Below are 15,645 nucleotides of genomic sequence, written 5' to 3'. Positions count from 1 at the left end.
TGCTTCAGCACTCGGCTGTCTCGTTTTGTGAGCTTGTATGGCCTACCACTTCACGCCTGAGCCGTTGGTACTCCTAGACGTTTCTACTTCACAACAACAGCACATACAGTTGACTGGGGCATCTCTAGCAAGACAGAAATTTTACCAACTGACTTGTTGGAAAGGTGACAGTGCCTCGTTGAAAGTCACTGAGCTCTTCAGTAAGGCCAATCTACTGCCAGTGTTTTATCCTATGGAGAGTGCATGGCTGTGCGCTTGATTTTATACACCTGTCAGCAAAGGGTGTGACTGAAATAGCCAAATCCACTAATTTGAAGGGGTGTCCACAAACTTTTGTATATAGTGTACATTCCAGCTAGAATCCCCAGAATCAGTAGAACACAAGGAAGCATGTCATTGCATTCTCGATTTTAAAATCATAAATTTCATAATGGGTCTAATCCCCGGTTAATTTTAGAATTCCACCACAGTCTCTCTGTGTCATTGTTACTTTGATGTACGTAGAGACAGGGCTTAGAAACAGGCAGCACGGTGTACTCAAGGGTTTACCTCTCCAATACTTTTTTATGGACTCTCTCCCATTCGACTAAGTGCCATTTTCCCACTGTACAGCCAAGCCTGAAGTCTACCAAAACAAGCCTCTCCATCATAGCGTCTGCCTTTTCTCTACTGACTCACTCATTGCTACCACCACTCATACATCCAGAACGTTCTCATTTGACCGTGAATATTCTTCAACGTATCCGGGAAGATTGTCCTTTTGGGAGCGTCTGAGATGAGTACTGAGGCCAATCCATCATGTTCAGGCAGCTGTCAGGCGCACAGGAAAAAAAACAATTAAAAGTTCCACACACAAGTTGAGCTCCACGGATAGTCATGGAAGCAACCTCTGTGTTATTACGTCCCAAATGACACACTATTCCCTATATAGGGCATTACTTTTGACCAGAGACCTATGGGCACTGGTCAAAAATAGAGCACTATGTGGTGGAATTATTATAATCAAAAGGGGAGACTTTTAGATTTCTTCAAAACAATCAAACTTTGTCATTTATTTAGTGCAGTAATGGAGCTGGTCGGTAACCACCCCTGAAGGTGACCACGGAGAACTCACCCAGCTCAAAAATAACATGAAGACATGGCTAAAGGCCAATCAGACTAGTGAAAATAATCCCAAACTGTGTGTTGCCGCTTTCCATGTCGTCTGTAGCTGGTGAGGCGTGGAAACACTGTGTTGCTTTTATGTATTTTGTATTTGTTGCTTTTTGCGTGCCACGTGTTGCTTGTTCTATGTTGCTCTGCGTGTTGCTCTGGGTGTTGCTCTGGGTGTTGCTCTGCGTGTTGCTCTGGGTGTTGCTCTGGGTGTTGCTCTGCGTGTTGCTTGTTCTATGTTGCTCTGCGTGTTGCTCTGCGTGTTGCTCTGCGTGTTGCTCTGCGTGTTGCTCTGCGTGTTGCTCTGGGTGTTGCTCTGGGTGTTGCTCTGCGTGTTGCTCTGCGTGTTGCTCTGCGTGTTGCTTGTTCTATGTTGCTCTGCGTGTTGCTCTGCGTGTGCTCACTGCTCTGTCTGTATTGTTATTGTAATTGTTTTTAATAACCTGCCCAGGGACTGCGGCTGAAAATGAGCCAGATGGCTAAAACCGCCACTTGTACTGAAACATTGATTAATGTGCACTGTCCCTGTAAAAATACAAAATAAACTCAACCTGCAATCCACTTTATTGACAGGACATTGTTCCATGTAATGGAAACAGATTATAATGTTAGAGCACGTTAACTTCCTGCTTAAATTCACTGCTGTTACCTAATATACCTAATATAACCCATTCTCAAACAACATTCTCCGCTTACCTCTATTGTAAGGTTAAAAACAAACTTGACAACTTTCTCTTCTCTTTCGGCTTTACACTTCTGAAATGTCCAAGACTTTAATGCGCCAAATTTATAAAATAAATCTGTCAATCTATAAGAAGAAAAAACACATTTCGGTAGGCACAGCTCTATCCTAATTACCTATCCGCTATTCTTAGAACTCATCAGATCTAGGCACCTGTCTCTTCGTTTTTTATTTATTTATTTCACCTTTATTTAACCATGTAGGCAAGTTGAGAACAAGTTCTCATTTACAATTGCGACCTGGCCAAGATAAAGCAAAGCAGTTCGACAGATACAACGACACAGAGTTACACATGGAGTAAAACAAACATACAGTCAATAATACAGTATAAACAAGTCTATATACGATGTGAGCAAATGAGGTGAGATAAGGGAGGTAAAGGCAAACAGGCCATGATTCAGTTATTTAAATACGACTCCATTCTCAATGTTATTCCGGCAGACCATTTAGGCAACAGACAACGTATTGCATCGAAATCGCCTAGCTATTTATGTTGAATAAATTAGTGTGATGGTTTTCCTTCTCTTCAGAGGAGGAGTAGGAAAGATCGGACCAATGCGCAGCGTGGTAAGTGTCCATATTTTAATGAAATAACCGAACACTGAATACAAAAGAACAAGAGAAATAAATGAAAACCGAAACAGTTCTGTATGGTAAAACACAGACACAGAAAACAACTACCCACAAATCATAGTGGGAAAACAGGCTGCCTAAGTATGGTTCTCAATCAGAGACAACGATAAACAGCTGCCTCTGATTGGCAACCATACCAAGCCAAACACAGAAATGCAAAACATAGAACAATACATAGAATACCCACCCCAACTCACGTCCTGACCAAACTAAAAAAGGAACTACGGTCAGGACGTGACAATTAGCCTTTCAATTTGAACCAAGCAAGCTGTTAAAACGTTCAGTTTATATCTTAAACAAACACTGGCGGCCATATCTGTTAAAGGCAAAAAATGCCAGTAGTTGAATTACAATCAGAAACACAGATTTTAGTCAATAACATATGCCCAATGCTATTGAAATGACGAAGAAATCCAGCAAATAATCCAATTACGAGGTTTGTAGTCTTAACATCTGGCACATAATAACGACCCAATTCCCAGAAAATAGCCTTAATTAAAGGTCCAAGCATTTCTCCGCAGAGATTCTCACATGCGCAAAATGAATAGATTAGCAGTCAACGAGTTAAATCGACATACATTGACTAGGAAACAGATCTTGCGCTTTTTAATAAAAGCAACAAAAAAAATGTTTTTTCATGCAACATATTTCAATTACTTTACTACATCACATTAATCCCGCAATGATAATTAGTTTGATGGATACTCTAGGTTTTGTACGACGTTATAAGATACATTGAGATTACATCTTAATTCGCTCTAACTTTATGGAAAAAGGTTTATTCCATAAATCTAGCAACTCCTTTCATACTGGGAAGAAAATTAAAAAATAATAATTTTCAGGCCTTAAGGGCAGTTTTATTTTAAATGTAGAACCCGGACGGGGAAAATCCAATAAGCGTTTTACAGTTACATCGTTAGGTAAGTTAACCAAAAGTGGGCACACTCCAATCAGTTTCTGAGACAATTGCCCAGACTGTGTAGACAGTTTAATTTTGCTTAAACCTCATCTTTATCAAATGATCCATTAAAGATACCAACTCGAAACCTACATGCATTACATTGTTTAAGTTGCATCTCATTATATTCCTAGTATTACAAGGTGTCACCTGCACTCTCTGGACTTTTTGGTAGCCCGCAACTGGCTAATGAACAATCACGTTCAAGGATACCTCACTTAAGAACACTCCTATCAACTCACCTCAGTCCTGCTAGTTAGTCCCTCAGTCCTGCTAGTCCTGCTAGTTCCTCTTAAGGAAGACCTCACGCTGAGTGTACCCTCAACCGGGGCATTTGTTATTTTTTAGATATTGTTTTTTTTTATTTATTATCTTTTCATTACTTAAATGTCCCGTCAATGTCTAGTCAGTTCTATTAATTCTGTACACTTTCAAGTTCAATTATTAAAAGAAACCAGTCCCACCCTTAAACCTGTTGGATCTCTAGGGGCGCTATTTCATTTTTGGATAAAAAACGTTCCCGTTTTAAGCGCGATAGTTTGTCACGAAAAGATGCTCGACTATGCATATTCTTCTTCTTTTGAAAGAAAACACTCTGAAGTTTCAGAATCTGCAAAGATATTGTCTGTAAGTGCCCCAGAACTCATTCTACAGGCGAAACCAAGATGAAACGTCAAACAGGAAATGAGCAGAATTTCTGAAGCTCTGTTTTCTAATGTCTCCTTATATGGCTGTGAATGCGACAGGAATAAGCTTAGACCTGCTGCCGTTTCCCCAAGATGTCGGCAGCATTGTGACGCATTTGTAGGCATATCATTGGAAGATTGACCATAAGAGACTACATTTTCCAAGTGTCCGCCTGGTGTCCTGCGTCGAAATTGGTGCGCAAAGCCAGCTGCAAGTTTTTTTCCATTTGATTGAGAGGAGAAACCATGCTTCCACGAACGATATATCATCGAAGAGATATGTGAAAAACACCTTGAGGATTGATTCTAAACCACGTTTGCCATGTTTTCAGTCGATATTATGGAGTTAATTTGGAAAAAAGTTCGCGTTTTGAGGACTGAATTTTCGGGGTTTTTTTGTAGCCAAATGTGATGTACAAAACGGAGCTATTTCTAATACACAAAGAATCTTTTTGGAAAAAACTGAGCATTTGCTATCTAACTGAGAGTCTCCTCATTGAAAACATCCGAAGTTCTTCAAAGGTAAATTATTTTATTTTAAGGATTTTATGTTTTTGTTGAAATGTTGTGTGCTGGATGCTAACGCTAATGCTAACGCTAAATGCTACGCTAGCTAGCTACTTTTACACAAATGATTGTTTTCCTATGGTTGAGAAGCATATTTTGAAAATCTGAGATGACAGTGTTGTTTACAAAAGGCTAAGCTTGAGAGATGGCATATTTATTTCATTTCATTTGCGATTTTCATGAATAGTTAACGTTGCGTTATGGTAATGAGCTTGAGGCTGTAGTCACGATACCGGATCCGGGATGGGGAGATCAGAGAGGTTAATCTAATTCTGTTTGAAATGATGTATCCATTCAGCTAACGCTCCCAGCCAGGATCCGATCTCCTCCAAATAGTGGAGAGTGACTTTCCTCTGGTTGCAACCCCCCCCCTGCACGGTTAACCTGGATTTCACTGGGAACAATCAGCAAAATTAAGTTAATTATCCCATCCTCGTCAACAAAATTGTGGTGGATTTATTGTAATCAAAAGGAGAGACTTAGATTTCTTCAAAACAATCAAACTGTATTATTTAATTACTGCAGTAATGGAGCTAGTCGGTAACCACCCCTGGAGGTGATCACTGAGAACTCAACGAGCGGATTTGGGCCACAGCATTTTAAAGCAGAGTCCATCCTCCTTCAGTCTACACACAACAGATGTATGGAATGGGTCACAAGGTTAAGATTTTTATGAAAGATACTTATAATTCACAGCAGACAGTATCTGCTGTAAAAGCAGTTCTCATTGTGTAGAGACCAGTGTCTGGCCCCCAAACTCCATACTGGAGCCATGTCTCCCTGGTACCGTATAGAACAGAAACATTAACTGATGCTCTGGAATGCGTTATCCCGAAAAGACATCGTAAATCTCCTGTCAGTGTTATCCCCCAGAGGCCCACTTTCAGTTCACACAGACACAATAGAGTTAAGAACCCTCTATTCTGTTGCATAAAACAACCATTTGATGCAATAAAAGTATTATAATATAATCTTGTAATTTCCACCATAACTATAAAGGGACCCTAACCCTAACCCTAACCCTAACCCTAACCCTAACCCTAACCTAGGGTGCCATTGGTAAAGTAGCTTCTGTATATGCTCTTGTGAACAATAGGATTCATTAAGAGTTCAAAGGGAAGAAGAGAGAGGGTTACGTGGAAGGGAAGACTTACTGTGTGTTCATGTGTTGCTGCCATGCTATGTTGTTGTCTTAGGTCTCTCTTTATGTAGTGTTGTGGTGTCCCCATCTCCGCAGGAGGCCTTTTACCTTCTGGCCGTCATTGTAAATAAGAATTTGATATTAACTGACTTACCTAGCTAAATTAAGGTTAAATAAAACAATTAAAATAAACACAATCAAAATGACATTCAGTATATGAGAGTGTTGATGTTGCCAGACAGGAGTGATATTGAGCTGTAACTAATAGATTTCCAATTTGGATTGGCCAAAAACATATGGTGACGTGCTTGTTTTTTAAGATCGCAGTGAGAAACTCTCTTCACAGATACTACAGAGCGGGAACAATAAAGAGCACACTGTACACAACAGAGTCTCAGTGATGATGGCATGTGGCAAGGATGACGTATGACATCTGGAAATCATTATCCAGACGTAGAGAGGGTAACTCTGGCTAACCCATAATCCAGTCATAGATTCCAGTCTGACGAGTCCAGGCTACAGGCATAGGGCATGTCTCCATTCTGTCTAGCTAACCCATGCCTGCCCTTTGGCCAGTCCACAGTGAGTCTCCACTCTGCTTAGCCCATGGTGAGTCTCCACTCTGCCTAGCTCATGTCTGCCCTTTGGCCAGTCCACAGTGAGTCTCCACTCTGCCTAGCCCATGGTCCAAGCACAGCACCCAACAGCCAGAGCCACCAGCTGCCATCCTAAACAGACATGGGCCATGGCTAGGGCCCACGCTTCCATAGCTCAACACACACACACGCACACACACGTTCTATAAAAATAGTGTTGTAAAACCCATTGTCGTAGAAACACAGTTGGTATTTTGACAAGGCAATGCCATTTTATCTCCTTCTGTTGGCTACTCTGCCAGACACCCTGTGGTATAAAACACATCCTGGTATCTGTAACACGTGACAGGAATAAATCGCTCACACTATCCATCTATTCATATATTTGTGTTGTTTTTCAGTTCAGGCCCTCAATGACATTGCAATCAAGACAGCAGCAAATATTGAATCATGGAGTATATTGTTCTCTAACAGCATTTGATTCTAGCTAATAGACCCCCCCCCCCCCCCATCCCAGAGCATCAGGACTGGAGGTGACTCATTGACGAGCTACTTCATCAGTAAAAACAAATAAATCAATAACCTATTTTAAGTGAGGTAATAGAGAGAGTATAACTGCTACATTGTGTATGACAAATCAGGCTGACATTTGGTACCATTGGACCATGAAACCCTGAGGGAGAGAGTGTGTATGTGTCCCAAATGCCATCCTATTTCCTAAATAGTGCCCTACTCTTGTCAAACGTAGTGCGCTGTATAGTGTATAGGGTGACAATTTTGTCACACAACTTGTATGTCTGAGCAATAACCTCCTTATTTTCCTGTTTGACAAAAAATAGGCTTTAAACATAGTCATACAGTGTGAGGTCAAAGCCCTATATGAAGTGGCAGTGGAGGGAGGTCTCAGCTCAAAGCCCTATATGAAGTGGCAGTGGAGGGAGGCCTCAGCTCAAAGCCCTATACGAAGTGGCAGTGGAGGGAGACCTCAGCTCAAAGCCCTATACGAAGTGGCAGTGGATGGAGGCCTATATAAAGGGACAGTGGAGGGAGGTCTATATAAAGGGACAGTGGAGGGAGACCTATATAAAGGGACAGTGGAGGGAGGCCTATATAAAGGGACAGTGGAGGGAGGCCTATGTAAAGGGACAGTGGAGGGAGGCCTATATAAAGGGACAGTGGATGGAGGCCTATATAAAGGGACAGTGGATGGAGGCCTATATAAAGGGGCAGTGGAGGGAGGCCTATATAAAGGGACAGTGGAGGGAGGCCTATATAAAGGGACAGTGGATGGAGGCCTATATAAAGGGACAGTGGAGGGAGGCCTATATAAAGGGACAGTGGAGGGAGGCCTATATAAAGGGACAGTGGAGGGAGGCCTATATAAAGGGACAGTGGAGGGAGGCCTATATAAAGGGACAGTGGAGGGAGGTCTATATAAAGGGACAGTGAAGGGAGGCCTATATAAAGGGACAGTGGATGGAGGCCTATATGAAGGGACAGTGGAGGGAGGCCTATATAAAGGGACAGTGGAGGGAGGTCTATATAAAGGGACAGTGGAGGGAGGCCTATATAAAGGGACAGTGGATGGAGGCCTATATAAAGGGACAGTGGAGGGAGGCCTATATAAAGGGACAGTGGAGGGAGGCCTATATAAAGGGACAGTGGAGGGAGGCCTATATAAAGGGACAGTGGAGGGAGGCCTATATAAAGGGACAGTGGATGGAGGCCTATATAAAGGGACAGTGGAGGGAGGCCTATATAAAGGGACAGTGGAGGGAGGCCTATATAAAGGGACAGTGGAGGGAGGTCTATATAAAGGGACAGTGAAGGGAGGCCTATATAAAGGGACAGTGGAGGGAGGCCTATATAAAGGGACAGTGGATGGAGACCTATATAAAGGGACATTGGAGGGAGGCCTATGTAAAGGGACAGTGGAGGGAGGCCTATATAAAGGGACAGTGGATGGAGACCTATATAAAGGGACAGTGGATGGAGGCCTATATAAAGGGACAGTGGAGGGAGGCCTATATAAAGGGGCAGTGGAGGGAGGCCTATATAAAGGGACAGTGGATGGAGGCCTATATAAAGGGACAGTGGAGGGAGGCCTATATAAAGGGACAGTGGATGGAGGCCTATATAAAAGGACAGTGGATGGAGGCCTATATAAAGGGACAGTGGAAGGAGGCCTATATAAAGGGACAGTGGAGGGAGGTCTATATAAAGGGACAGTGGAGGGAGGCCTATGTAAAGGGACAGTGGAGGGAGGCCTATATAAAGGGACAGTGGATGGAGGCCTATATAAAGGGACAGTGGAAGGAGGCCTATATAAAGGGACAGTGGAGGGAGGTCTATATAAAGGGACAGTGGAGGGAGGCCTATGTAAAGGGACAGTGGATGGAGGTCTATATAAAGGGACAGTGGAGGGAGGCCTATATAAAGGGACAGTGGAGGGAGGCCTATATAAAGGGACAGTGTCATTAATCTAGTTCGCCTTCGTTATCTGATGAGTAAATTAAGAGAACCTTTAAAATCGATAAAAACATTGAATGGCAAATACTCCAGTCGATAGGTAACTATCGTGAAGTGAAAAAGATCGGCCTTTGACCCTTCCCAAGAACAACTGAACACCTTAAATCCAATAACTTCATGTAAATTGCTTATCTGAACTGTAGAAATACAACTAAATATTGGATTGAGGAGCATAGATAAGAGTGGAGGAGGAGATTTTGCGAGGAAAAGAGGTGAACTACAACTAAACTGAAGACAGATACAATATCCAACCCCATTTTAAAGACCATACAAAGATCAGTGAAGAAGGGAATGGACAGGGTTTCCATACCTTGTTTTATTCACAAACCAGTGCACTTTCAACTGGACCAGCCCTCCTCATGGTGAGATGAGATCTGCACGCACTCCCTGAACAGACCATTTCATCTCATTTGCATATGCATATCACACATTTCCTTGCTTACTGTAGAAGGTTCCCAGTTCAACATTACATTAGCTTACAGAAGGAACCATGCACAGCTAAACGCATGAAGGTACATTCTGTGTCCCAAATGGCACCCTATTCCCTATTAAGGGCACTTCTTTTGACCAGAGCCCATTGGCAATAGGGTGCCATTTAGGATGCAGACAATCCATAGCTAATGTACTACGTTAAATTATAATAATTGTTGCAAGCCATGACATACCAGCACAATTCTACCGATCTCTGCAGCGCTATAGTAATGTATTATTGATCTAAACGATTCTCTCTTCAAACGATATCCTACTTGGCTTGGAGCGAGAGGGATAGAAGGGAAGGAGAGAAAGAGAGAGACGGATGTGCTGTGGAGAGAACCCATTTCCTTTCTCAACGTCTGGCTGTGACAAAGTCTCCCCGTTCCCTCATCTCTCCTCTCCCTTTAGTCACTTTGGCAAGCTCAGTTTAGCTAACTGACAACTCAACAAGACACATAGCTGGCAGGGAGCTCTCTCTTTCTCCACCTAACAAGACTCCGTCTCTTCCCAGAGAGAAGTGTTGGTGGGACAAGGTGTTTTTTTACATCTCGCTCTATTTGACCGTCCAAAATATGCCCATGACATTGACAGTCTGACATGATTTAACAGCTTTGCATTCATAATATATACACTTTTTGGGCATCTTCAAAAATACAAAGTCCCTTTAACAGTGGTGTGCAGTCTTGTGTTTTGATGGTAGAACGAACAACACAAGTTGACTTCCGTCAGTTTAGTAGCGAAACAGAGAGCATGAAAGAGGATTTGTGTCATTTTAACAGTGAGACTACCTTGTACCTCACACTACCCATACATATTACACACAACTGAGGATGGAAAAGCTATAGCTTCCTATTACCTGACATTGAGGCCCCAGTGTACCTATCCCTTACTTAGTCTCTCCTTTTAACTCTCCTGTGTTAGGCCATTTACCTCCCATTGACTTCATTTATGTCTGGGCTTTAAAGTGCTATTGAGCATCGGGGAGGCAGGCAATAACATGAATAATCCATTGGCAGCTCCGGTCACAACGAAACAGAATGAGACCCCAATCATCATCTTACACCGTTTGCTCTGGGGGAGTGAAAACTGAAATCTCCTCTTGCATTGCAGAGGCATTTAGTCTTTTTCTCCGAAATTTTATACGTTTTGCAGCATAGAATTTTGAGCATTGATTTTTTTTTTGTGCACGGTTTCACTTAAAGGATCTTCGTTTATCCTTCCTTTGCATATGTTTAATCACTTCATAGGGAGAAATGTATTGAACTCTGGCATTTTCTTATCTTTAAAAAAAAAAATAGGCTGCATTATGCACTTGTGTTTCCCCCTCGAAGGCTTTGGTTACTCTGAGGGAAGTAGTAGTCATTACACACAGGCTTAGGAAAATGGAAATCTTCCAATAAAACCTGGAGCCGTAGCTAATTCATAAGCATTCTGTTTGCCTAAAGGATTTTCCTACAACTACCATCACAGAGTGGGGGTACAGTTTGCCCGCGGGTCTGGCATAACTCTTCCACTCTGCCCCCGGTAACTGAACGTGCTGGATTTTTAATTTCAAGGGCTTCCACTATTTGGGCATCTTGTTTCTTGAAAATTTGCTCAATAGAGATAGAATACTACTATTCTAATTCTAATGATATGGTTTACTAATTTGCTGAAAAAGAGACAAAGACATAATCAACCACCATTTCTCAAATCTTCTAGAGCCGTTCTCTCACCTTGGACTAGTCCCATTATGGTTTCTGCTGTCTTGCCAACACCTATGGTCATTATCATGCCCCAAGAGTGTACATGCAGCACAGACAGATCTGGGACCAGGCTACCATGGATGTACTCGCTAGTACTGTCGTCGGGTATTTTTCAACCTCCTTACCAAACGCTTCTGCCCAATTGCCTGGGGACAAGATCAGCCAAGATGTAAACTCTGCTATTTCTCAATTATTCTTTCCTTCCATCCTCTCTTCTCACCTTCTTCTCAAGGTTTCACCCCTCTGACCTTTTCCTTCAATGCAGTTTGAGAATGAGTTGAGACGATGCAAGGAAGTGAGTTAAGATGAACTGAGAAATACCTAAATATTCACCTAGAGGCTCCATGGACTTTCTTGCCAGTCCATGTCGGCAGCTATTCTAAATACCAGACCAGCCCAGATGTAGACTGACTCCTACCCAGAATCCATTGCTCATTTCAGATATGTGTTCCACACTGCCTGTGGAGAGAAGACCCAGAGGCTACTGGATTTAGCAGAAGTTTCTGGACATCTTTTCTTCACACATTGATTTCTAATTGTCAGCCTTCTGATACTCTCCCGGTCACGCTTCATGCCTGTCTTCTATCTAACATGCCTGGATTACGCAACAAGTAGGTCACCATTCATGTGTTGGTTTGTGGTATTCAGAGCTAAATACATGTAGAAGACATGTCTCTGGTGGTAACAACACAGGTTTGCTCTGGTATATTCGATCAAGTCTGAGGTACAGACTTTAAATGTTACATCCCAAAATGGCCCTCTACTCCCTATTTAGTGCAGTACTTTTAACAGGGCAGTCATCAAACGTAATGTACATAAGGAATATGGTGCTATTGGGGGCGGAACACATGTCTCTTACCAGAGACTATTCATCACCATGAATCTAATTTAATTCATCCAATTCTGCATGTGAAGAATCCCCTGACAACCGGGAAAAAAACCTCAGCTCTCATGCTTCATTTCACCAACACCGTTCGATCGATTCTAGCCTGTTAAACTTGAAATATTGTACATTTCCTGCAAGTCAAGCAGCACAACCAAGTTAAAAACAAGAGAGTGTTAGATTCATTATAAAGAATGTCTGGCTATAACCCCCCCCCCCAAAAAAAACGTGTTGTTTTTGTTGTACCATAGATTTGATATACACGAAAACATAACATTCAATACATCCCCCAATAACCCCTTAGCCAGACAGAGAGTTTAAGAACACAGACATCACATTTCTTAACACAGTTTGAGACAATACATTTATTAAAGTATTTTCAGTTGATTTTGCATTTGTTTAGTAGCTCTTATTTCAGCATTTCTAAGTTAGTATGTAAAAAATACACTTATGGGAACTTGTATCGTATTATTTAGTCTTCTCGATGATGTATAAAATCCCAAAACATGAATTAAGTTCAAATGATGTACACCGTGTCCTTCCTGATACTTAAGACTGATACAGTTTAAGACTGACGGGAAGTCACAGTAACCTATCCCATGTAAACATCAGCTAAAACCAAACAGCAGACAATTCAAAATCTCTTACATGAATTTAGTTGAAATTCCATACACCTACATTCGTCACAAATAGATTCATAGTTAATGTGATAGACCTCCATCAAATCTAGGTTGATGGAGGTACAAGGCTATGGATGTGTTCTATGTTCATTATTCAATCGCTATCACATCATAATGCTGCTATTAAAAGTGCATTATGTGGATGGATGTAATCTCATTGATGAACCCCAATACTGAAAACTTCAGACTATTCAGATTCGTCTCAAAATATCTTCAGATTAACCTCAGAACACTTTCGGTGAGCATTCATTTACAATCGTACATTCGTTTACAATCGTACATTCATTTACAATCGTACATTCATTTACAATCAAATCAAATCAAATCTTATTTGTCACATACACATGGTTAGCAGATGTTAATGCGAGTGTAGCGAAATGCTTGTGCTTCTAGTTCCGACAATGCAGTAATAACCAACAAGTAATCTAACTAACAATTCCAAAACTACTGTCTTATACACAGTGTAAGGGGATAAAGAATATGTACATAAAGATATATGGATGAGTGATGGTACAGAGCAGCATAGGCAAGATACAGTAGATGGTATCAAGTACAGTATATACATATGAGATGAGTATGTAAACAAAGTGGCATAGTTAAAGTGGCTAGTGATACATGTATTACATAAGGATGCAGTAGATGATATAGAGTACAGTATATACATATACATATGAGATGAATAATGTAGGGTATGTAAACATTTTATTAGGTAGCATTGTTTAAAGTGGCTAGTGATATATTTTACATTATTCCCCATCAATTCCCATTATTAAAGTGGCTGGAGTTGAGTCAGTGTGTTGGCAGCAGCCACTCAATGTTAGTGATGGCTGTTTAACAGTCTGATGGCCTTGAGATAGAAGCTGTTTTTCAGTCTCTCGGTCCCAGCTTTGATGCACCTGTACTGACCTCGCCTTCTGGATGATAGCGGGGTGAACAGGCAGTGGCTCGGGTGGTTGTTGTCCTTGATGATCTTTATGGCCTTCCTGTAACATCGGGTGGTGTAGGTGTCCTGGAGGGTAGGTAGTTTGCCCCCGGTGATGCGTTGTGCAGACCTCACTACCCTCTGGAGAGCCTTACGGTTGTGGGCGGAGCAGTTGCCGTACCAGGCGGTGATACAGCCCGCCAGGATGCTCTCGATTGTGCATCTGTAGAAGTTTGTGAGTGCTTTTGGTGACAAACCAAATTTCTTCAGCCTCCTGAGGTTGAAGAGGCGCTGCTGCGCCTTCTTCACGATGCTGTCTGTGTGAGTGGACCAATTCAGTTTGTCTGTGATGTGTATGCAGAGGAACTTAAAACTTACTACCCTCTCCACTACTGTTCCATCGATGTGGATAGGGGGGTGTTCCCTCTGCTGTTTCCTGAAGTCCACAATCATCTCCTTAGTTTTGTTGACGTTGAGTGTGAGGTTATTTTCCTGACACCACACTCCGAGGGCCCTCACCTCCTCCCTGTAGGCCGTCTCGTCGTTGTTGGTAATCAAGCCTACCACTGTTGTGTCGTCCGCAAACTTGATGATTGAGTTGGAGGCGTGCGTGGCCACGCAGTCGTGGGTGAACAGGGAGTACAGGAGAGGGCTCAGAACGCACCCTTGTGGGGCCCCAGTGTTGAGGATCAGCGGGGTGGAGATGTTGTTGCCTACCCTCACCACCTGGGGGCGGCCCGTCAGGAAGTCCAGTACCCAGTTGCACAGGGCGGGGTCGAGACCCAGGGTCTCGAGCTTGATGACGAGCTTGGAGGGTACTATGGTGTTGAATGCCGAGCTGTAGTCGATGAACTCACATAGGTATTCCTCTTGTCCAGATGGGTTAGGGCAGTGTGCAGTGTGGTTGAGATTGCATCGTCTGTGGACCTATTTGGTCGGTAAGCAAATTGGAGTGGGTCTAGGGTGTCAGGTAGGGTGGAGGTGATGTGGTCCTTGACTAGTCTCTCAAAGCACTTCATGATGACGGAAGTGAGTGCTACGGGGCGGTAGTCGTTTAGCTCAGTTACCTTAGCTTTCTTGGGAACAGGAACAATGGTGGCCCTCTTGAAGCATGTGGGAACAGCAGACTGGTATAGGGATTGATTGAATATGTCCGTAAACACACCGGCCAGCTGGTCTGCGCATGCTCTGAGGGCGCGGCTAGGGATGCCGTCTGGGCCTGCAGCCTTGCGAGGGTTAACACGTTTAAATGTTTTACTCACCTCGGCTGCAGTGAAGGAGAGTCCGCATGTTTTCGTTGCAGGCCGTGTCAGTGGCACTTTATTGTCCTCAAAGCGGGCAAAAAAGTTATTTAGTCTGCCTGGGAGCAAGACATCCTGGTCCGTGACTGGGCTGGTTTTCTTCTTGTAGTCCGTGATTGACTGTAGACCCTGCCACATACCTCGTGTCTGAGCCGTTGAATTGAGATTCTACTTTGTCTCTATACTGACGCTTAGCTTGTTTGATAGCCTTGCGGAGGGAATAGCTGCACTGTTTGTATTCCGTCATGTTACCAGTCACCTTGCCCTGATTAAAAGCAGTGGTTCGCGCTTTCAGTTTCATGCGAATGCTTCCATCAATCCACGGTTTCTGGTTAGGGAATGTTTTAATCGTTGCTATGGGAACGACATCTTCAACGCATGTTCTAATGAACTCGCACACCGAATCAGCGTATTCGTCAATGTTGTTATCTGACGCAATACGAAACATATCCCAGTCCACGTGATGGAAGCAGTCTTGGAGTGTGGAATCAGCTTGGTCGGACCAGCGTTGGACAGACCTCAGCGTGGGGCTTCTTGTTTTAGTTTCTGTCTGTAGGCAGGGATCAGCAAAATGGAGTCATGGTCAGCTTTTCCGAAAGGAGGGCGGGGCAGGGCCTTATATGCGTTGCGGAAGTT

This window comes from Oncorhynchus mykiss, chromosome 2 (genome assembly GCF_057628025.1).
Source record: "Oncorhynchus mykiss isolate SJ-2025 chromosome 2, ASM5762802v1, whole genome shotgun sequence".
NCBI classification, from domain to species: domain Eukaryota; kingdom Metazoa; phylum Chordata; class Actinopteri; order Salmoniformes; family Salmonidae; genus Oncorhynchus; species Oncorhynchus mykiss.
The sequence above is the reverse complement of the archived record's forward strand: the minus strand, read 5'-3'. Positions refer to the sequence as shown.